General features: G+C 38.8%; 1 long non-coding RNA gene across 1 annotated transcript; it reads left to right on the forward strand.

Moving 5' to 3' along the window:
* Nucleotides 1-9,647: 9,647 nt before the first annotated feature.
* On the forward strand, nucleotides 9,648-16,059 carry LOC147340544 (uncharacterized). Its single transcript, XR_015159450.1, has 2 exons — nucleotides 9,648-14,927; nucleotides 15,907-16,059. It is a non-coding gene; the product is annotated as an uncharacterized LOC147340544 (long non-coding RNA).
* Nucleotides 16,060-22,256: the final 6,197 nt, after the last annotated feature.

Consider the following 22,256-nt stretch of genomic DNA (forward strand, 5'->3'; position numbering starts at 1 on the left):
TGATTGCTACCAACATTACTTTTTTAGTCTTATCTGGGGTTTTCTGAATTATTCTGGTGACAATGGGCAATTAGAAGCCAATATTCATAGACCAGCCAAATAGGGTGAAGTTCCCAAATCCACAACCTAGAAATATGAGATAAAGGAATTGTGGCTTATTAGAATAGAAAAAACCTTTGACTGTGTGGATCACAGTAAACTGTGGAAAATTATGAAAGAGATGGGAATACCAGACCACCTGACCTGCCTCTTGAGAAACCTATATGCAGGTCAGGAAGCAACAGTTAGAACTGGACATGGAACAACAGACTGGTTCCAAATAGGAAAAGGAGTACCTCAAGGCTGTATATTGTCACCCTGCTTGTTTAACTTATATGCAGAGTACATCATGAGAAACGCTGGGCTGGAAGAAGCACAAGCTGGAATCAAGATTGCCGGGAGAAATAGCAATAACCTCAAATATGCAAATGACACCACCCTTATGGCAGAGAGTGAAGAGAGACTAAAAATCCTCTTGATGAAAGTGAAAGAGGAGAGTGAAAAAGTTGGCTTAAAGCTCAACTTCAGAAAACTAAGATCATGGCATCTGGTCCGATTACTTCATGGGAAATAGATGGGGAAACAGTAGAAACAGTGTCAGACTTTATTTTTGGGGGCTCCAAAATTACTGCAGATGATGATTGCAGCCATGAAATTAAAAGACGCTTACTCCTTGGAAGGAAAGTTATGACCAACCCAGATAGCATATTCAAAAGCAGAGATGTTACTTTGCCAACAAAGGTCCGTCTAGTCAAGGCTATGGTTTTTCCAGTGGTCATGTATGGATGTGAGAGTTGGACTGTGGAGAAAGCTGAGTGCAGAAGAATTGATGCTTTTGAACTGTGGTGTTGGAGAAGACTCTTGAGAGTCCCTTGGACTGCAAGGAGATCCAACCAGTCCATTCTAAAGGAGATCAATCCTGGGTGTTCATTGGAAGGACTGATGCTGAGGCTGAAACTCCAATACTCTGGCCACCTCATACGAAGAGTTGACTCATTGGAAAAGGCTCTGATGCTGGGAGGGATTGAGGGCAGGAGGAGAAGGGGATGACAGAGGATGAGATGGCTGGATGGCATCACCGACTCGATGGACATGAGTTTGAATAAACTCCGGGAGTTGGTGATGGACAGGGAGGCCTGGCGTGCTGCAATTCATGGGGTCACAAAGAGTCAGACACGACTGAGCTCCTGAACTGAACTGAGAATAGGAAAAAAAAAAAGGAAGAAGAACAGAAACTATCTTCTAGAAGATAAGTTTGTCCTCTGGAAGAGAAAGCTGACTTAGTTCTGAAGCTCTAGAGACAACAGGAGCTGATAATCGGAATCTATTTGAAAATAGATGACACCTTCCTGGAAGAACAGCCTAACAGATCCTGAACAACTCATAGGTAATGACCTACCATCACTAAAGGAATTCAAGCAAATGTTACTTGACTTTTTCAAGGGAATATGCCAAGAATAATATAGGTATAAATCATATATCAGATCTAAGTTTTCTTAACCTAGTTTCCCTAAATTTTGATGGAAAAAATACACTTTATTTGTACTAACCTCTCACCATAACTTACTATTTCCTTCAGTATTGACTATAAACAAAAGTTTCAATAGTATTAGCAGTATTTTCAACTTTGTTTCCAATATAAACCATAGATCATTTTAAATCATGTTACTTTTTTTAGCCATCTTGAAATATTATGTATGCTTATCCTTACAAGTTTAATTTTGTTAATAAAGAAACTCAGATTCTTACTATGTCAAATAATTTTGGTATTTAAATACAATTGATTCCCTTTATAACCATATGATTTATTTTAATTATTAAAAATGTTATTATTCTGAAAAAGATTCAAATGGGCCAAGGCACAAAACTTTCTAAGATTTCCCAGATTAGAGTGTTGGCCTGGATGATCTTGAAGTTTCCCTCCAAACCTGAAATTCTAGGATCCTAGGAAACGAGAATGGCTGACAAGAAGAAACAAGATTCAGATGTAATAAGTATTACAGTTGGATCTCTGAATTGCCATAACTTAAAGTCAAGGGATTTTTGCTAAGCATTTGAGGAAACAAGGCAATTTCATGGAGTTTGTAGACAGGGCAAATCAAGTCTACATTCCTTTTTGTTGTGAAAAAAGCCTCAGATGTACCATAATTAAAAGACCTCCAAATGCTGGCTTCTTCTAAATCAACATTTCATGAAAGCTGAATATTTGGGAAAAAATGTTCATTTTTCTGTCCATGATTAAAAAATGAAATAATATATGTGAATCATGGAAGGTGGGGGAATCTAATAAAAGAAAGCTATCACAGCCAAACATACTAAGGCAGAGTTTAGAATGGAACTGGGATGATTGTTAGCTGAAGGATTGTTCAGATGAGCAATGGGAAGAGTAAGAGTAAGAATTGCAGTGCTTCACACATTAGCTCATTTAGCATTTACAGCAAATCTATAAGGGGGGATGGAGAAGGAAATGGCAACCCACACCAGTATTCTTGCCTGGAGAATCCTGTGGATGGAGGAGCCTGGTGGGCTCCTGTCCATAAGGTTGCACAGAGTCAGACATGACTGAAGCGACTGAGCATGCATGCATGCATTGGAGAAGGAAATGGCAACCAACTCCAGTATTCTTGCCTGGAGAATCCCAGGGACGGAGGAGCCTGGTGAGCTGCCATCTATGGGGTTGCACAGAGTCGGACATGACTGAAGCAACTTAGCAGCAGCAGCAGCAGTATAAGGGGGAGGGAGGTTATTCTTATCCTTGTCTCATTTTATAATTTGAAGAAACTGATGCTTAGGTTAAATAACTTGTCCAATGTTAAATAAGTGGTAAATGCCTAACTGGGATTTAAACCCAAGTCTGGCTAAACTGAGGGGCTTACCAGGTGGCTCAGTGGGTTAAAAATCCACCTTCAATGCAGCATATGCAGAAGACACGGGTCCAATACCTGGGTTGGGAATATCCCCTGGACAAGGGCATGGCAACCCACCCCAGTATTTTTGTCTAGAGAATCCTATGGAGAGAGGGGCCTGGCAGGCAACAGTCCATAGGGTCACAAAGAGTCAGACACAGCTGAAGTGACTGAGTACACACACATGCAATGGCTAACTGAGAAGGCAGAGGTATTAACTATATCAACATGTATTAACTATATTAACTATGTATTAACACTATACTTCTTAAGGCTTAATATTAAAATGCATGTTGCAATTTTTGACACTGCTTTTATCTGGTGTGTTTGCCAATTCTTGGTGCAGGGATAGAGTCCACAAAGCCTGGCAGAGAATAGTTGCTAAGAGACTGGGGAGACAGATATTAGATTTCAGAACTGTCAAAGCAGCCAGCTCTCAAGGGGGCACAATTCTAGAGAGAATAGGAAGTGAAAGAAAGGAAGCGAAGTTGCTCAGTCCTGTCTGACTCTTTGTGACCCCATGGACTGTAGCCCATAACACAGTACTCAATGGGAACTTGACCGTAGAGAAAATGTCATAAAAGTATTGTCATGGGAACTGAATAAAATAAATGTGCCTAACATGAAAAAAAAAATAAAATAAAATGTATGTTGCCTTTTACTACTGCTGCTTCCTTTGCCAAGTTAGAAACTCATCTTTAAAATGGAATGATACTAACCTTGAAAAGTTGTTATGAGGAATCAAGATGACAAAGGTAAAGTTTTGAGCATGTTAAAGCCCCTGGTAACTATTAACTTTTCCTAGAGTGTGTGTATGATGGGGGATGGTTATAAACAAACAGTTTGGGTGGAAATTGCCCAGCCCTGAGTGTGACCAAGCAATGAGCTACATGTTGTCAAAAACCATGAAAATTTTCTTTATTGAATATTGAGCACCTGAAACTAGAATTAACATATTCTATGAATAGATGAAAGAGTATGTGCATAATAGTAATTCATATTACATATATTATGCAATTTAGATTAAAATTATTATTAGTTATTGATGATTAAATTAATTTTAAATTATTAATAATAATTTAAAATACCACCCTATTATGGTATGAATGGTCAAATGTTATCCCAGATAGAAAAATTCTTTTCTTCAGTGAGAGAGAGAGGAGGGAAAGGGAAATAAAACTCAGTTAAAAGATGCAATTATGAAGGTATTAATGTCTTGTGAGAGCTAAACAACTAATCTCTCCTTCTCCACAGTCTATCTGTTAGCAAGATATGTCAGCTTTATGTATTCTGAATCTGGCCACTTTTCACCACTTCTACTGTCTTTGGCTAAACTGTTAATCTCTTGTCTCCACAATTGCAGTGATAGCCTTCTTTCATTGATATTCTTTTAAAATCTGTTTGCCTCACAGAAACCAAAGTGACCTTTTATAAAATCTAGATCAGATCATATTTCTCATCTACTTAAAAGGATGAATACTACTATAATTAAAAGCTCAATTATTTGCCATAATTGACAAAGCCCTCCATTTGTTCAATGCACACCTCTTGGACATCTCTTGTTTATCACATCTCACTCACAAAGGCCTTTCTGGTAATGCTAGAATTCTCTCTTCTCACTCTTATTTTAGGACTTCTGTGATTTCTACACACTCTACCTGGAATACATAGCAAGTTTATTTAGGTTTCTGCTGAAATGTCATCTCTTCAGAGAGGTATGCCCTTTCTATCCCATTAGAAACAACACACACCTCTTGTCACTTTCCCCCAACTTACTCTGCTTTATTTGGTACAAATATAAACCTACTACAAAATTTTTATTTTTATTTTTATTTCTTTATATGTTTATTGTGTCTCTACAGCAAAACTATATGGTCCATGAGGATATAATATAACAGGTTAAGAGTTCATTTTCTGATAATGGTGTCTGGATTGGATTCCCAACTGCATGGCTCCATTACTTACAGGATTGTGACCTTAAGAAAGTTACTTGAGTTTAGTTTAGTCACTCAGTCTTGTCCAACTCTTTGCAGCCCCATGAACCGCAGCACGCTAGGCCTCCCTGTCCATCACCAACTGCCGGAGTACACCCAAACTCATGTCCATTGAGTCGGTGATGCCATTCAACAATCTCATCCTCTGTCGTCCCCTTCTCCTCCTGCCCTTAATCTTTCCCAGCATCAGGGTCTTTTCAAATGAGTCAGCTCTTCACATCAGGTGGCCAAAGTATTGCAGTTTCAGCTTCAGCATCAGTCCTACCAATGAACACCCAGGACTGATCTCCTCTAAGATGGACTGGTTGGATCTCCTTGCAGTCCAAGGGACTCTCAAGAGTCTTCTACAACATCACAGTTCAAAAGCATCAGTTCTTCAGCATTACTTAACCTCTCTGTTTTTCAGCTTGCTCATACGTGAAACTGGATTAGTATGACATATATTTCATAATATTATAAAAGCAAAAGCAAACAAGATAATTCCATGGGAAGTAGCAAAATAGTGTTTGACACATAGTAAGTGCTATATAATTGTTAGCCATTTTTATTACTCTCTTCTCTTTTTCAAAACTTGGATTATCTCTTGGAACATTGCAGGTGTTTAATAGATATTTGTAGAATGATGATGCATGTACCTTGTGGACCTGATTTTCAGAGTAGCTATAATATTAAGTGTTTAAAGAGCACAGAAATGTTGATGTTACTGACTGTTATCTCCTAGCATGTCAGAGCAATGGAAACTAAGAAGAATGAGGACATCATTCTGAGGCATAGAAGAGAAAAAGATAAAGACAAAGAGAAAAGGAGAATGATAAAGAGCTTGCTATGAAGAGGAGTGGTGAAATATTTTTCAGTTGAATCCACTGGCCCACTAAACATGCAGCCCTCCCCTTATTCTTAGCAGACAGAATCCTGAGGAAAATGAAGTTCTGGTAAAATGAATTGGGAAATGAAGTTAGAAGAATCCTAATCTCTTTCTATTTTCAAGATTTAAGATTTACTGAATGCCTACCACTGAGCCTGCCCTTCTGGTGAAAGTCAAGTCACTTGTCTGAATACCTGGGCAATTACAACTGTACAAGACCATTGCATAAGAAATAAGTTGGATGGGATAAAGAATGTCTTAATCATGACTGAGCAAAACCCTGGATTCTATCCTTTGGAAACAGAAGTGTTGCAGAGAAGAAGCCAATTCTGACTCCATGTTTGGAATTGTTTATTTGACTTGCTTTCATTTGCTTTTGTTATTTGGATTACAGCTTGCCTTGGGCTTCCCTGATGGCTCAGATGGTTAAGTGTCTGCCTGCAATGCAGGAGACCCGGCTTCAATTCCTGGGTCAGGAAGGTCCTCTGGAGAAGGAAATGGCAATCCACTCCAGCACTCTTGCCTGGAAAATTCCATGGACGGAGGAGCCTGATAGGCTACAGTCCATGGGGTCACAGAGAGTCAGTCGGTCATGAGTGAGAGACTTCATTTTCACTTTCAGAGGACCCTGCTCCTCTGCCTCACTGTAAGCTAAAGTGTCTTTGTTCAACCCATAGAGAGGTAATCTGTCCTTGCCCATCTGTGAATAAAGATATTAATATGCCCCTTCCAAATGCTGCCCATTCCCTTGGAGATGTTTTGCAAGACTGAAGACCCTTTCACTTTACTTCCCCATTGCCTCTCACTCTTTGTTTTGCCTTTTGACTTTAGTTCCTCATTTCTTCTTTCTCTCTGACTCTACAAAAGTGAAGTGAAATTGCTCAGTCGTGTCTCTTTGCGACCCCATGGACTATAGCCTACCAGATTCCTCCATCCATAGGATTTTCCAGGCAAGAATACTGGAAAATCCTTTTCCTTCTCCAGGAGATCTTCCCAACCCAGGGATTGAACCCGGGTCTCCCACATTGCAGGCAGATGCTTTACCGTCTGAGCCACCAGGGAAGTCATAAAGAACCTGGCATCCAAAATAACAAGATGGTTATTTTGAGGTGCTAGCCTGCTATCTTCTTGGTCAGCTGACTTTCTGAATAAAGTAATTTTCCTTGCTTCAACACTTCATCTCAGATTCATTGGCCTCTCTTGTGGTGAGCAGAGCAAGTTTGGACTTGATAACAATTTAGCTTAGCCAGCCAGGAGCCTTGCTGCTCAGGGAATATTAGAGCAAGACCCAAGCAGCTGCCAGAACCATTTGTCCTGAGGTTCTTTTCTTCAATATTCCCTGAAGCCAATATTCCCTGGATGCCTCTAGTGCTTGGCAGTTGAGACAAGGAACTGACAAACTTCTACAAGTCTATGGACTCAATTTCCTTTGTAGGGTAAATCTACCCAATTTGATAACCGATTCAATTGGTTCCCTTGTTTTGTGTGTTCTTTTTTGTTACGATCTGATGGTCTCAGTATTGGAGGGTAAGTCACTCCAGTGTGCACACCTGGAGCATTTTTTTTTTCTCTTAATTTGGACTTTTCCTTTATGGGACATCAAACTTGGTTGGGGTACCCTACTGGAGAAGGGAAGTATTGCTGGAGCTACCCTGAATTGTTTCATTGGGGAAGTAGTTCTTATAGGGCAAGCATACTCTACCTGGAATTAGCTAATTCATAGGGTAAAATCATTTACCTGATTTGGGAACTGGTTCAGTTTGAACAAGTTCACTGGGGAGCTAGTTATTGGAGTGGGCAGCCTAGTTGAAACTAGTTCATTTGTTTTGTAGGGTAAATTTATTTACCTGATTTGGGAGTGGGTTTGTCTGTATGCATTAATGCTGAAATCTGTGTGTTTTGTTGAAATTTGCCTGCATCTTTTGTGTTTTGGTGTTATTAAGCTTGCAAAAATAGGAAATATTTCATCTATTCCAAAGGAAAGCTCTTTGGGGTATTTATTAGATATGTTAAGTTTAGAGGAGCAATGACCTCTGAATGGCTCACAAATAATCTGGCAGTTAGAAACACTTTACAAAGGAGAGGAACACTCCAATAATCCCTTGGACGTGAGCCATCCAATTCTAGTTTCCCTTACAATAGTCCCAGATAACTTTGACATTGGGGAACAGTTGATTGCCTCTCTAATAGATACTACTCTCCTTTGTAAATTAAATGTTCAAATAAACTTTTTTCCCAGAATAGCTTGATATCAGGGTCCCACCAGAGGTTTTTGAACTTGTCCAACCTGGGAAGCTTTGGCTCCCGTCTGGGGGGCTTTGGCTCCAATTAGAGGTGTTATCCTTGAGAAGGTGTCAGGCGAGTGTATGACCCTTGATTCTGTCTCATCACAGCAAAGATTTGGAGTAACATACATTACAGCCCTCTGTGCATCACAGCTCTCGGGTCTTGGACAGACTGTGTTATAGTGCTCAGGTCTCGAACAAACTGTGTTATAGCTCTTAAACAGATCAGTATTACAACTTCGTGTTACAGCTCTATTTTATTTACAAAATAGCAGGAAAATCCATCCTTGAGGTGTGAGGGCATGCTGACCCAAAAACGTGAAGAGAAGAGAGTAGGGGAGCACACCAGCACACAGGAGAGAGAGAGAGACCCCTGGCCCTTTGGCTCCTCTTTTTATATATCTTTTCCTCCCCCCAGGCCTGCTGCTGCTGCTAAGTCGCATCAGTCGTGTCCGACTCTGTGCAACCCCATGGACCGCAGCCCACCAGGCCCCTCCGTCTATGGGACTTTCCAGGCAAGAGTACTGGAGTGTGTTGCCATTGCCTTCTCCACCCCCCTGGGCCTGCCCTATGTAAATTGGGCTAGCCAGGAGTGTTTGTTCTACCTGAGGTCCTCACTGCAGTCCTCGGACCTTTCTTTGTTCTATTTTCCAGGGCTTTTTCCTTCCTTGTCTTTTAGCTGCGGCCATTCTGGATTCCTGTTTCCTATTCTAACTACCTAACAAAGGGAAACTCCGTGTTATAAGACACTTTGGAGAAAGATCACTGGTCTAATGAGAATGGTAAGTCATGTTAATGTGACTTTCAGATTGGCTAGGCTTTGGTTTATTCTGGTTACTTTGGTAATGCACAGACATCTGGAACTAGCTGCTTCCTCTAAGGTTTTCTCTACAGTTTTCTCATTTCTTTCTCCTTGAACCCTCTGCAAACAGGTGAGTGTCTGTGGGAACAATTGAGGAACTCTGGCTTACTCAGAGGGTTACACTCTGATATGTTGAAAAGGCACACAGCTCACTGTGCCACAGTAGTTGCCACCCAAACGGGTGAGGGCCTTCCTTTCCTTAAGGGCCCTCCTCCCTTAAGCTGAGGACTGAAAAAGTGAAAGTGAACGTGAAGTCGCTCAGTCATGTCCGAATCTTTGCGACCCCATGGACTGTAGCCTACCAGGTTCCTCCCTCCATGGGATTCTCCAGGCAAGAGTACTGGAGTGGGTTGGCTGTTGAAATTATAGGGCAGACTCCTCAGTCTGTCTTCCTTATTTGAAATTATAGGACGGGCTCCTCAGTATGTCTTCCTTATTTTTCCTGTTGCCTTTGCCTCTTTCCTCCCTGGTTCAGATAGATTTGCGGGAGCATGGGTGTTGCCTCTGATCTTAAGAGGCCTTCTTTAGGGTAGAGGAAGGGGTGAAGCTTTCCAATGTGGGTGGATAGATGTGTCAGTCCTTGTTAGAGAGACCACCCATTCCTGTGGGAAAGGAGGGACAAACAAACTGTCTTTGGTTTATAAATGCAGTCTTCACGAAACCAGAAGGGTGGTTCCAAAATTCCTTTCATCACTCCCCAAATTTTCCCTGTTCATTTTCTGAAGCTTGTAAATATTAAACAAAGGGGAAACAAAGTCATTCTAGAAAGAACTTGCCTGTAAAAGAACTTGCCTGTATCTTTGAGATGCAAATATCCTCCCTTGTCTGGTAATCTTATCTCTGCTGTCTTTTTGAAATGCAAATTTTGGAGAGAATAAAGTAATTTAGAAGTTAGTTTTTGCCAAGTAATTAGAAATTGCTTTTCCTGCAAATATTAATATTTAGCCATCTAGCCAAGTGAGTCTGACTTGTTTCATCTCTGAGAACCCCAATTTTAATCCAATCTCTTTGGTAAACTGATGGGTTACACATCGCTGTACCTGATTCAGACATAAAATTTTGAAGTAAGAACTGAAGCCTCATTGTTTGTGTGTTTATAGTTATATTCTGGGGAAGATAGCATTACCACGGTTGATGGTTATAAAGAGCTCTATTTAATTGGCTTATATAACAATAATAAGTACTTATAAACCAAAAGAAAAAGAAAAACAATTCTAAATACAAGAGAAATTAAGTTAAATGACTTTCAGGTTCACATCAACTGGGAAGTATTTAATATAAAATTAGTATCTAGAATTAATGTTTAAATTTATTGTCTAATTACAATAATATAGATATGCCCTGAGTCACAGCATATTAAATATAATATTAAGTGTAATACTTTCACTGTGCCTAGGTTTAACATGAATAAGGTATTATATCTGTTACAAATTTGTCAGCAAGAAATGGACCTCGTTGTGGAAAATGTTTAGGGAAACTATGACGTGTTTCAGTAGAAGAAGGTGGGAAGGAAAAAAAAAAAAAGAAGAAGAACTAAAAAGAGTTACACGTGATCAGGATTTCCTAAGACTGGATTGAATTTTGTTGGGTCAATGAATCTTGTTGGGAGTAAGCTAAGAGTTAGATTTGGCATTTCTTTCTGTTCAGAGAAATGTTTTCTCGGAATGCATTTTTGATAACAGATTATATGTTCCTTTGCCTTTAAGTGATTTATATTTGCTTTTCACATCTCTGATTACTTAAGGAATAAGTATTGTCCAAGAAGGGATAGGCTACCCACTCCAATATTCTTGGCCTTCCCTGGTGGCTTAGACTGTAAAGAATCCACGTACAGTGCAGGAGACCTGGGTTCGATCCCTGGGTTGGGAAGACCCCTTGGAGGAGGGCATGGCAACCCACCCCAGTATTTTTGCCTAGAGAATCTTTATGGACAAAGGGGCCTGGCAAGCTACAGTCCATGGGGTTGCAAAGAATCAGACATGACTGAGCAACTAGGCACACATTGCCCAAGTGTCTTTATCAGTCAATCAGATGTTGAACCATGACTTTTAAGTCTTGTTGTTAGGGGAAACACACTGACTGAAACCACCCACCCTGGCCAGGCATTTGCATGAGTTGTTCGTAGTAACCATTTACATGAATTATTTTATGATAGGAGTACCTGGTAAGGAACATGGAACTGATAAGCCATCACTAACCAGAAGAGTTTGGGAAAAGTCAAAGGGAGACACCACATGTCTGACCACCTCCCAGAATCCTTCTTGCTGGCATCCATCTTGGCTGAACAAGGCATGCACCACCAGGAAGGACTCTGAATCAGAATGATTGGCTAAAGGCAACCCATCACCATAAAACTAACTAAACTAATCCCATCACCATAAAACTGGAGACTTCCACATGGCAGAGCTGTTCTCCTGAGTTCCTTTACCCTACTGCTCTCCACCCAGGTGCCCTTTCCCAGTAAATTCTCTTGCTTTGTCAGCACATGTGTCTCCTTGGACAATTCATTTTTGAGTGTTAGACGAGAGCCCAGTTTCAGGCCCTGGAAGGGATTCCCCTTCCTGCAACATTGTCATTTATAAATAGTTTTGTACTATCATGCTATTACCAAAAAAGCGTCAATATCAAGGACATTCACAGGAAGGCTATGGAAGCAGTTACAAAAGTTCCACATCAAAATGATGGCTATGTGAGCCAAGATGCTGGACTATTTGGCTTCCACTAGACCTTGAGAATCAGTATGAGCTCTTTGTAACACATCAGCAAGCTAAGTGACATACCTACAAGTAAGTGGTGGCCCAATTCAATGTAAAGTGAAAGTGAAGTTGAAAGTGAAGTTGCTCAGTCATGTCCGACTCTTTGCGACCCCATAGCCTACCAGGCTCCTCTGTCCATGGGATTTTCCAGGCAATAGCACTGGAGTAGGTTGCCATTTCCTTCTCCAGGGGATCTTCCCAACACAGGGCTCGAACCTGGGTCTCCTGCATTGCAGACAGACGCTTTACCATCTGAGCCACCAGGGAAGTCAATTCAATGTAAAGAAACTTTTAAAGGAATATAAATGAAATAGAAGGTGTTTTGTTTTGTTTTGTTTTGTTTTTTTAGATAAATAATATTTAAGGAAAGAAAATACAGATAAGAAGTGTTTTGAGTAAACTTTTAGAAATATATGTTTTAGGATCTCTCCAGGTATTTTACAACTTGAAAGTTTAAATTGTGCTGAAATGTTTAGTGATGAAAGGTTTGTGGAAAACAGACCCACAAAAGGGTTTTGTACATCATCAGTCAGGATTGACTAAGCCTAAAATAAGTTTAATTGAGTAAATGAAATTTTAAAGTAACCTGGTACAAAATGTAAATTTGGTTTTTCTCTCTGTTAAAACAAACAAGATTTCTGAGGATGCTAAATTGACTTTGATAACAGATCTCAAGCTTACATACCTCTTAAAATAATCTATATTTGCCTTTGAAATCTTTTATTGCCACGTTGGCTAAGTTTAACAGTTATCTATGGACCTGCTGTATTTTAAAATGTTTTTCATTGTGTTCCTTTGACAGGACTTCCCAAATCAAATTAAAATAAAGTTATTTTGACCTCTAGATAACTTTGGGGTGCTTCAAAGAGGCCCCAAGATACCCCAAAGGGAGATATTAAACTAATCAAGTTCACTTGATATGTTAAGCTATCAGGGAGGTGTGAAATGAGTACTAAATTTTAAGTTACAGTATTTGGCAAATGGTACAGATATTCTAGAGATTATATGGAGTTCCTAGAATCTGATATGTCCTAATAGAATATAATCAGTCATAATTTTAGTTGTCTGAAGGTGTTGTTTGTTACAGTAGTAATTAGGTTGCTTTAAAGGTGAATTGCATTGTAATTAGATTTAAACTTGCCATCTTTAAGTCTTTTGTTAATATAGACTGTTATGAATTCACTCTGGTGCCTTTGTAAAAGTGCTTCCTCTTCAAGAAGATTTATGAAAAAGAACTTCCAGAGCATTATACGGAACTGGGTAAAAAATTGAAGAATTCTATTGAGAAACATGATGGCTTCATAAAACTGTTAACCAAGAAGGTCTATTTACATAGAACTGAGTAAACTGGTAAATATGGTTATAATTTGTATGGTTTCTATATAAAAGGGTTATTGGTTTAAATCTGAGTTCTCTGGGTGTAAAAACAAACAAACAAAAAAAACTTCTTCAATTAAGTATGACTTGCAATAGTTTGGTTGATTATTCCTTTTGGAACATTTCTTTTTCTCTATACCTGATTGATCCTTCCAAGTAATATATGCTTGTCTCAAAGATTAAGCCATGCATAAGTATGCATGGCCAGTATAATGAAACTACAGATAGCTCATTAAATTAGTTATGGCTCCATTAGTCACTTGATTATTGCATCTGGATTATAACTAGTCATACTAATCATTATTTGAATTTGTTCTTTGTTTTCAAATTGTGTTTTGTGTCTCCCTGCTGCAGTATATCATTGTGTACATTACTTATATCCTGTTTAATTTATAAGATTGTTGTCTCTTGCAGTAACCAATGTGTAATTAGGCCTCCATAAAAACATCTATGGCTAAATATTTTGGGGAAATAACATTTGAACATAAAATAATTGCAATAGTGTAATTCTAGGTATGGTAAGAAGCAACAAGGGAAAATGTCTCCTGGATTATTGCTATAATCCAGAGAATTTTTAATTATTGATAGGGTCTGATCCAAAACTTATCACCTAGAGTGGTATATCAAAGTTTGCCTTTGGGACGAGCTTCCCAGCTCCATTGGACAACAATTGATCATGAAATGTCTCTCAAATATTGGTCAAATACATGGCCAAGAGGGGAAGACCTGAGGAATGGAATCAGCAGTTGCAGCCCTTCAACATGAAGCCAGTGAAACCTGAGGAAGGGAATGCCTGCCACCTGGCAGTCATCAGACTGCATCCTATCCCTATGGTCAAATCTGAGGAAAATGTGAAAATGCAGAATTATAGGCTCCAAATGGCTGAGGTACATACCAAGGAAATTATTCTGATGAGCTGTGACTCTTGCATCTTCCCATGCATAGAAAATCACTAAATTTCTTAACTTCAAATTATGGATTTGAAGTTCAGTATTCTAAGTTTGGGCTTCCCTCGTGGCTCAGAAGGTAAAGAATCTGTCTGCAATGCAGGAGACCTGAATTTGATCCCTGGGATAGGAAGATCCCCTGGAGAATGTCAGGTATAAAATATATACTTTCCAAAAGAGGAACAAAAGGAAGACAAGTCTCAACGTTTGTAACACTGGCAAAGATGGAGTACACTCCCAGAAAGATCCATCTGACTAAGCCAGAATGATCATTACACTCTTTTTTCCCACAAAGTTGTGGAATGGACTTTGACAGTGGGAAATTGTTCCAGAGAAGAAGCCAATTCTGACTCCATGTGAAACTGTTTCTTTGACTTGTTTTTCCTTGCTTTTGTTATTAAGATCATAGCTTGTCTCAGAGGAACCTGCCCCTCTGCCTGACTGTAAACTAAAGGGCCTTTGTTCAGCTAATAGAGAGATAATCTGTCCCTATTCATCTGTGAATAGAGAGATTAACACACCCCTTCCAAATACAGCCCATTCCTTTGGAGATGTTTTGCAAGACTGAAGACCCTTTCATTTTACTTCCCCATTGACTCTCACTCTTTATTTTACCTTTTGACTTTAGTTACTCATTGCTTCTTTCTCTCTGACTCTACAAAAGAACCTGGCATCCAGAACCCAGCAAGACAGTAATTTTGAGGTAGTAGGCTGCCATCTTCTCAGTCATCTGACTTTCTGAATTAAGTCATCTTCCTTGCCTCAACACCTCATCTCTGGGATTCATTGGCTTGTCATGTGGTGAGCAGAGTGAACTTGGACTCAGTAATAGAAGGGCAGCCTTCATCTACTCCCCTTCAATCTAGAATCTCCAATCAGAGGACGTCTAGTGGCTGGTATGTGTGTATTATATGCTCAATTTTGTCTGACTCTTTGTGACCCCATGGACTATAGTCCACTAGGCCCCTGTGTCCATGGGGTTTATCAGGCAAGAATACTAGAGTAGGTTGCCATTTACTACTCCAAGTGATCTTCTTGATCCAGAGACAGAACCTGCATCTCTTGTGTCTCCTACATTGACAGGAGGATTCTTTACCATTAGCGCCACCTGGGAAACCCCAGCTGTGGTGGTAAAAAGGAGGCTATTTGGAAAAGTAGTGAGGAAAAGTGTAGGACATAACATTAACTACAAAAAACCTTAGCTTTTCTTTTGTCCCCAAAGGTAGCAAGCAAGTCATAGGGTGAACACACTAAAGACTATTATTTGTTGTTGTCACACCCTTCTTTTGCCACAATCTTGGACAATAAGAAACAAGTTGAAAATGAAATTATTTCCCTTTTCTCTGCTACCCTTTAAACTGGCTCAATCTTAGTCCTATAACTTTTCTCAGATAATTGTCTTCACCCAAATATGTACTAATAAAGGCTTTAAGTTCTCACTTATCTCTGAAAACTTAAAAGACCTGAAAACCTTTCTGGAAAAGGAGTAGTAAACTGACTAGAGACTCACGGTCTATCTATGCCTCACCAAAAGTGTCTTGACCAGTCAGTACAGGGTAAAAAATCAAACCGTGACCTAGCCATATAAAGCCTAAGTTACTCTACATAAGCTTAGGCTGAGTTGAAAAAGTCAATCCTCCCACAACCTTCTTCCATTTCATGGGACTTTAGGGGATGAAAGAGAATAAAAGCAAAGCCAAATTAAGCTATTGAGAAAGTGCTGAACAGTGTCTTATCCGATTGTATTTATACAAATTGAACTTAGAGAGTCATCCCAAGAGTTTGGCAAATCAGGGCAATTTGTTCTTACAAAATTAAATCTTTAGAACTTTAAGGGCCCTTGCAGATCTTGTAATCCACTTCCTTATTTTACAGATATGCAGCATGAGGCCTAGAGGATCTACTAGAGCAAGTTTGTGGCAGAGCTCAATCTAAAATCCAAATATCCAAAAAATATATCTGGTGTTTATCCAAAATACCTGTTTTTTTTTAATATTTATTTTTAATTAAAGGATAATTGATTTACAATATTGTGTTGGTTTCTGCTATACATCAACATGAATCAGCCACAGGTATACATATCTCCCTTTCCTCTTGAATTCTCTCCCTCCTAGGTTATTACGGAGCCCTAGTTTGAGTTCCCTGAGTCATACAGCAAATTCCCACTGCTTATCTATTTTATATATGATAGTATATATGCTCATGAACACAGGAGCAATGGGGGAGAGGTGAGGGTGGGACAAATAGAGAGAGTAGCATGGAAGAATATACACTACGATAATTATCTGGGTTTTTAGGAAGGAATTTCTATTACTGTTCTAGGGGAGGCTAGTGTTTTTGTGTTTCAAATCTGAGGATATTTGTGGACTTTCTTTCCATCCTCATATTCAAAATGTACATATGCAATGTAAGTGAAATTTTCCACACATTGTCAGAGCTTAAGAGAATTCAGATTAAGAACCCTTGCCTAAGGGTACATTTATATTCTTAACTTTTTCAACATTCTATCTTATCCAATATTCCAGCTAGAACATCACAAGACAACTATTGTATCTTAGAAGTGCTACACCTATTCTACTACTGCTAGGCACTTCAACTAAACTGATTCATATGTGGACATGTATATTTTGGAAAGAACTTTACTAAATAACTAAGAAAATTGAAAAAGGAAAAATGGAAGCACAAACAGATGAGTTCAGTTTAGTTCACTCACTCAGTCATGTCTGACTCTTTGTGACCCCATGGGCTGCAGCACACTAGATTTCTCTGTCCATCACCAACTCCCAGAGCTTGCCCAAACTCATGCCCATCGAGTCAGTGATGCCATCCAACCACCTAATACTTTGTCGTCCCCTTCTCCTGCTGCCTTCAATCTTTCCAACACATGAACATTATGAAAAACAGATGAGAACCCTTGTTATATATGATGATCTTAGTCTGGATGATTTGCTTGGTATAGGTTTCTAGGTAAAATAGACTTGATTCTATCTTACCTTGGAGAAACCTCAGCCTATAAAATTTGTTGTTATCCAAGTTGTTATCCTAATAGTTTCTCCATTCTTTCCCAAACTAACCTCTTCATCCCTATGTGCTGGCCCCTACAACCATGCTCTTTCTCTGTTAGACATGACCTGGAGTCCTAAGTGAGAAATATCACTTTTTGAGATTCAAGATCAGTCCTTTCCCATCATCCATGGGACTTTAAGAGTTTTTTTTTTTTTTTTTCCTCCTTCAAGAATCTATGGTTTTTTATTTTCTTTTTGAAATATCTGGTGTTTATTTATTAGGATGTCTTTTAAAAACAGCTTTTCTACCCCTAACATTGGATCCATGTGGAGGACAATTATTGTTAAGATGGCTGTTACCATCTATATTTTCATTGCTCATTTTTTTAAATTATAAATTTATTGATTTATTTTTAAATTTATTTATTTTATTAGAGGCTAATTACTTTACAATATTGTATTGGTTTTGCCATACATCAACATGAATCTACTATGATTTTAAGTCTTCATTCTCTAGACATTGAGTACCTCAATTCTAACCCCAAGGCTCAGTAATATTTTAATTACACATGCACCTTGCTGGAACTGGTTCTTTTTTAAATTTTATTTTATTTTTAATTGGAGGATAATTACAATATTGTGATGACACTGGTTCTTATTGTAACTTTCTGTGAATTAAAAATAGGCACCTCTTGAATTCAGACCTATCCCAGGGCACATTGACCCAATTTACCTTCTCAGCCAGGCACCATTGTGAAGTAAATGACTTGCAGAATTCTATGCATCACCCTTGTAGCTCAAGTAATACTGATTGACATATTTGGATATGTACATTGCTGTGGGAGACTTTGGAAGAGAACACTGTGTTTTTGCCACCTAGTAAAAGAGTTGAAGCATGCTCATAAGTCCTTGATGTTCCTTATAATAAGAAAATAAATGAGAGAAAGAAGTGAAGTAAAGAAACAAGGAGAAAAGAGTCTGTTGAGAAGTGGGAGGATTTGGCAGAGTCTAAGTCATGAACTTAGATATACAGACAACAGGGTGAGAATGGAGATGAAGAAAAAGGTGGAAGGAACTAAAGATAGAATTAGCATATGGTCCTCAGAGGATGCGATGGCTGGATAGCATCACTAATGCAATGAACATGAACTTAGGCAAACTTCAGGAGATGGTGAGGGACAGAGAGGCCTGGAGTGTTGCAGTCCAGGTGGTCACAAAGAGTTGGACATAATTGGGTGAGTGAACAACAACAGCAAGGGCCCAGCAATCCCTCTCCTGGGCATATATCCAGAGAAAAAACATGATCTGAAAGGATATATGCAACCCAATGTTCATTCCTGCACTGTTTACAATAGCCAAGACATGAAGCTAACCTAAACATTCATCAACAGAGGAATAGATAAAGAACATGTGGTGCATATATGCAATGGAATATTACACAGCCATTAAAAAGAATGAAGTAATGCAATTTGCAACAGCATAGATGTACTTAGAGGTTGTCATAACAAGTGAAGTAAGTTAGGGAAGGAGAAATATTGTATGATACTCCCTTATATGTGGAATATAAAATAAATGCTACAAATTAACTTACCAAACAGAAAGAGACTCACAGACTTAGAGAACAAACTTATAGTTGCCAGGAGGAAGAATGAGGAGAAGGGATAGTTAGGGAGTTTGGGATAGAAAGGTACACACTGCTATATTTAAAATAGATAACCAACAAAGACCTACTGTACACCACATGAAACTCTGCTCAATGTTATGTGACAGCCTGAATGGGAGGGAAGTTTGGGGGAGAATGGATATATGTATATGTATGGCTGAGTCCCTTCACTGTTCACCTGAAACTATAACTATTCTTAGTTATATACACCCAAATACAAAATAAAAGTTTAAAAAACAAATAAATTAAAACAATGGTTAAACGCCTACTCTAAGGCAAACGTTCTGCTGTTATACAAGCACAATATTACTGACACCTGCCAATACTACAAGGTAAGTATTCTAGTTCCACTTTGAAATTAAACAAAAATAAATTGTGGTGATATTCACATAATGTGACATTTACCATTTAAATCATTTTTGTGGTAAAACAATGTTAAATTTACCATCTTAACCATTTTAAGTGCACAGTATAGTGGTATTATTTATATTCACATTGTTTTGCAGCCATCATCACTATCCATTTCTATAACTCTTATCATCTTGCAAAAATGTAACTGCATAAACATGACAAAAAGTGACTGTGTTAGTCATTCAGTAATGTCTCTTTGTGACCCCATGGACAATAGTCCACCAGGCTCTTCTGTCCATGGGATTTCCCAGACAAGAATACGGGAGTGGGTTGCCATTTCTTTCTCCAGGGGATCTTCCTGATTCAGGGATAGAACCTGTGTCTTCTGCATTGAAGATGAATTCTTTACTGTCTAAGCCACAGGGAACACAGATATTGCAAATTCCATTCCACACCACCACAATAAAATGAGTCACACTAATATTTTGGTTTTCCAGTACAAGTAAAAGTTATGCTTACTCTATTATGTAGTCTACTAAGAGTGCAACAGCATTATGTCTAAAAAAATAATGTACATAATATAATTTAAAAATACTTTATTGATGAAAGTATTAATCATGATTTCAACCTTCAGCGAGTTGCAGCCTTTTTGCTAGTAGAAGATCTTGCTTTCATGTTCTAAAAATTCTAAATATTATCTTGGCATTTTGACAATATTCACATCTTCATCAGGAGTACTTTCCATCTCAAGAAACCGCTTGTTTTTGCTCATCCATAAGAAGCAACTCCTCGTCCTTTAAATTTCATTATATTGCACCAATTCAGTCATATGTAAGGTCTCCATATTTAGTTCTTTTGCTAATTTTACCACATCTGCACTTACATTCTACATCAAAGTATTGAACCTTTGAAAGTTATTTATGAGGGTTGGAGTCAACTTTTTCCAATCTCTTATTAATTTTGATATTTTGACCTCTTCCCATGAATCACAAATGTTCTTAATGGTATTTTAAAAGATAAATCCTTTCCAGAAGATTTCCAAATTACTTTGTCCAGATCCATCAGAGAAACCCCATGTATAGCAGATATGACCTTACAAAATGTATTGCTTAAATAATACTTCAACATTGAATTTTACTCCTTGACCCATGGGCTGCAGAATGCATGCTGTGTTATAGTTAAAGTTAGTCACTTAGTCGTGTCCGACTCTTTGTGACCCCATTGACTCTAGCCCACCAAGCTCCTCTGTCCATGGAATTCTCCAGGCAAGAATGCTGAAGTGGGTTGCCATTTCCTTCTCCAGGGGATCTTCCCAACCCAGGGATCGAACCCAGGTCTCCCGCATTGCAGGTGGACTCTTTACCAACTAAGCCACAAGCATGCTGTGTTACTAGGCATTACAACAACACTATTAACACTGTACAACACCATTAGAGCTCTTAGGTGACCAGATGCATTATCACTGGCAGTAATATTTTGAAATAAAGTTTGTTTTTTTTTTTTTATTCAATTTTGAGAGCTATGGCTTTCAACTGTAGGCTTAAAATATTCTGTAAATATTCAGTAAACCATGTTGTAAACGATGTGTGGTCCTTCAAGTCTTGTTTTCCCATTTGGAGAGCCCAGGCAGTGTAGATTTAGAATAAATCTTAAAAGCCCTAGGAGTTTTGGAATGATAAATTAGCATTGGCTGTAACTTAAAGTAATCAGCTACATTGCTGCTGCTAAGTTGCTTCAGTCATGTCCTACTCTGTGCGACCCCATAGACGGCAGCCCATCAGGCCCTGCCGTCCCTGGGATTCTCTAGGCAAGAACACTGGAGTGGGTTGCCATTTCCTCCTCCAATGCATGCAAGTGAAAAGTGAAAGTGAAGTCGCTCAGTCGTGTCCGACTCTTAGCGACCCCATGGACTGCAGTCTACCAGGCTCCTCAGTCCATGGGATTTTCCAGGCAAGAGTACTCGAGTGGGGTGCCATTGCCTTCTCCAAATCAGCTACATTAGCCCCTAACAAAAGAACCAGACTTTCCTTTGAAGCTCTGAAGTCAGTCATTGACTTATCTGCTCTAGTTCTGAAAGTCTTAGATGGCATCTTCTTCTAATGTAAGGCCATTTCATCTACACTGAAAACCTTTCTTTCAATGTAGTCACCTTCTTCAATTTTCTTTGCTAGATCTTCTGGATAACTTGCTGCAGCTTCTTCTTCTTCTTTTTCTTTCTTTCTAGACATGTACTTGTGATTTTTATGTAACCAAGATTAGAAGATGCTACTAAAAAGTTCAAGACTTAAAAGCGCTGAAAACAGATGAATACATCAATAATACTGAATGAAAAGTGCAGTAAAGCAAAGAGGTCATATTATGGACCAAACATTATTTTGAAATACTATTTGTTAGATGTAGCTGCTGTCTTTTATTTATTTATTTCTTTTTCATTGGAGGACAATTGTTTTACAATATTGTGTTATTAAACCCTCACAACTATGGGCACTTTATCTTTGACAAAGTGAAGTATTACTGAGTTGTGTCCGACTCTTTGTAACCCGAAGGAAAGTAGCCAACCAAGCTCCTTTGTCTATGGGATTCTCCAGTCAGAAATATTGGAGTGGGCTTCTGTGCCCTGCTCCAGGGGATATTCCCAATGCAAGAATTGAACCCAGGTCTCCAGTATTTCATGTGGATTCTTTACCATGTGAGCCACAAAGACAAAGGAGGCAAGAATATACAAAGGAGAAAATAGTCTCTTCGATATGTGGTACTGGAAAAACTGGAGAGTTGTGTGTAAAAGAATGAAATTAAAATACTTCTGAACACTATATACAAATATAAGCTTAAAACGGATTAAAGACCTAAATATGAGACCAGAAGCTATAGAACTCTTTAAGGAAAACATAGGCAGAACACTCTTTGACGTAAATCATGGCAAGATCCTCTATAACCTACCTCATAGAGTAATTGAATAAACATAAAAATTACCAAATGGGACCTAATTAAACTTAAAAGCTTTTGCACAGCAAAGGAAACTATCAGTACAGTTCAGTTCAGTCACTCAGTCCTGTCTGACCCTTTGCAACCCCAGGGACTGCAGCATTCCAGGCTTCCTTGTCAATCACCAATTCCTGGAGCTTGCTCAAACTCATGTCCGTCGAGTTGGTGATGACATTCAACAATTTGTCATCCACTTCTCTTCCTGCCTACAATCATTCCCA

The sequence above is a fragment of the Bos grunniens genome, chromosome X, assembly GCF_055505025.1.
Source record: "Bos grunniens cultivar Pamir isolate PY7600 chromosome X, Bosgru_T2T1.0, whole genome shotgun sequence".
NCBI classification, from domain to species: domain Eukaryota; kingdom Metazoa; phylum Chordata; class Mammalia; order Artiodactyla; family Bovidae; genus Bos; species Bos grunniens.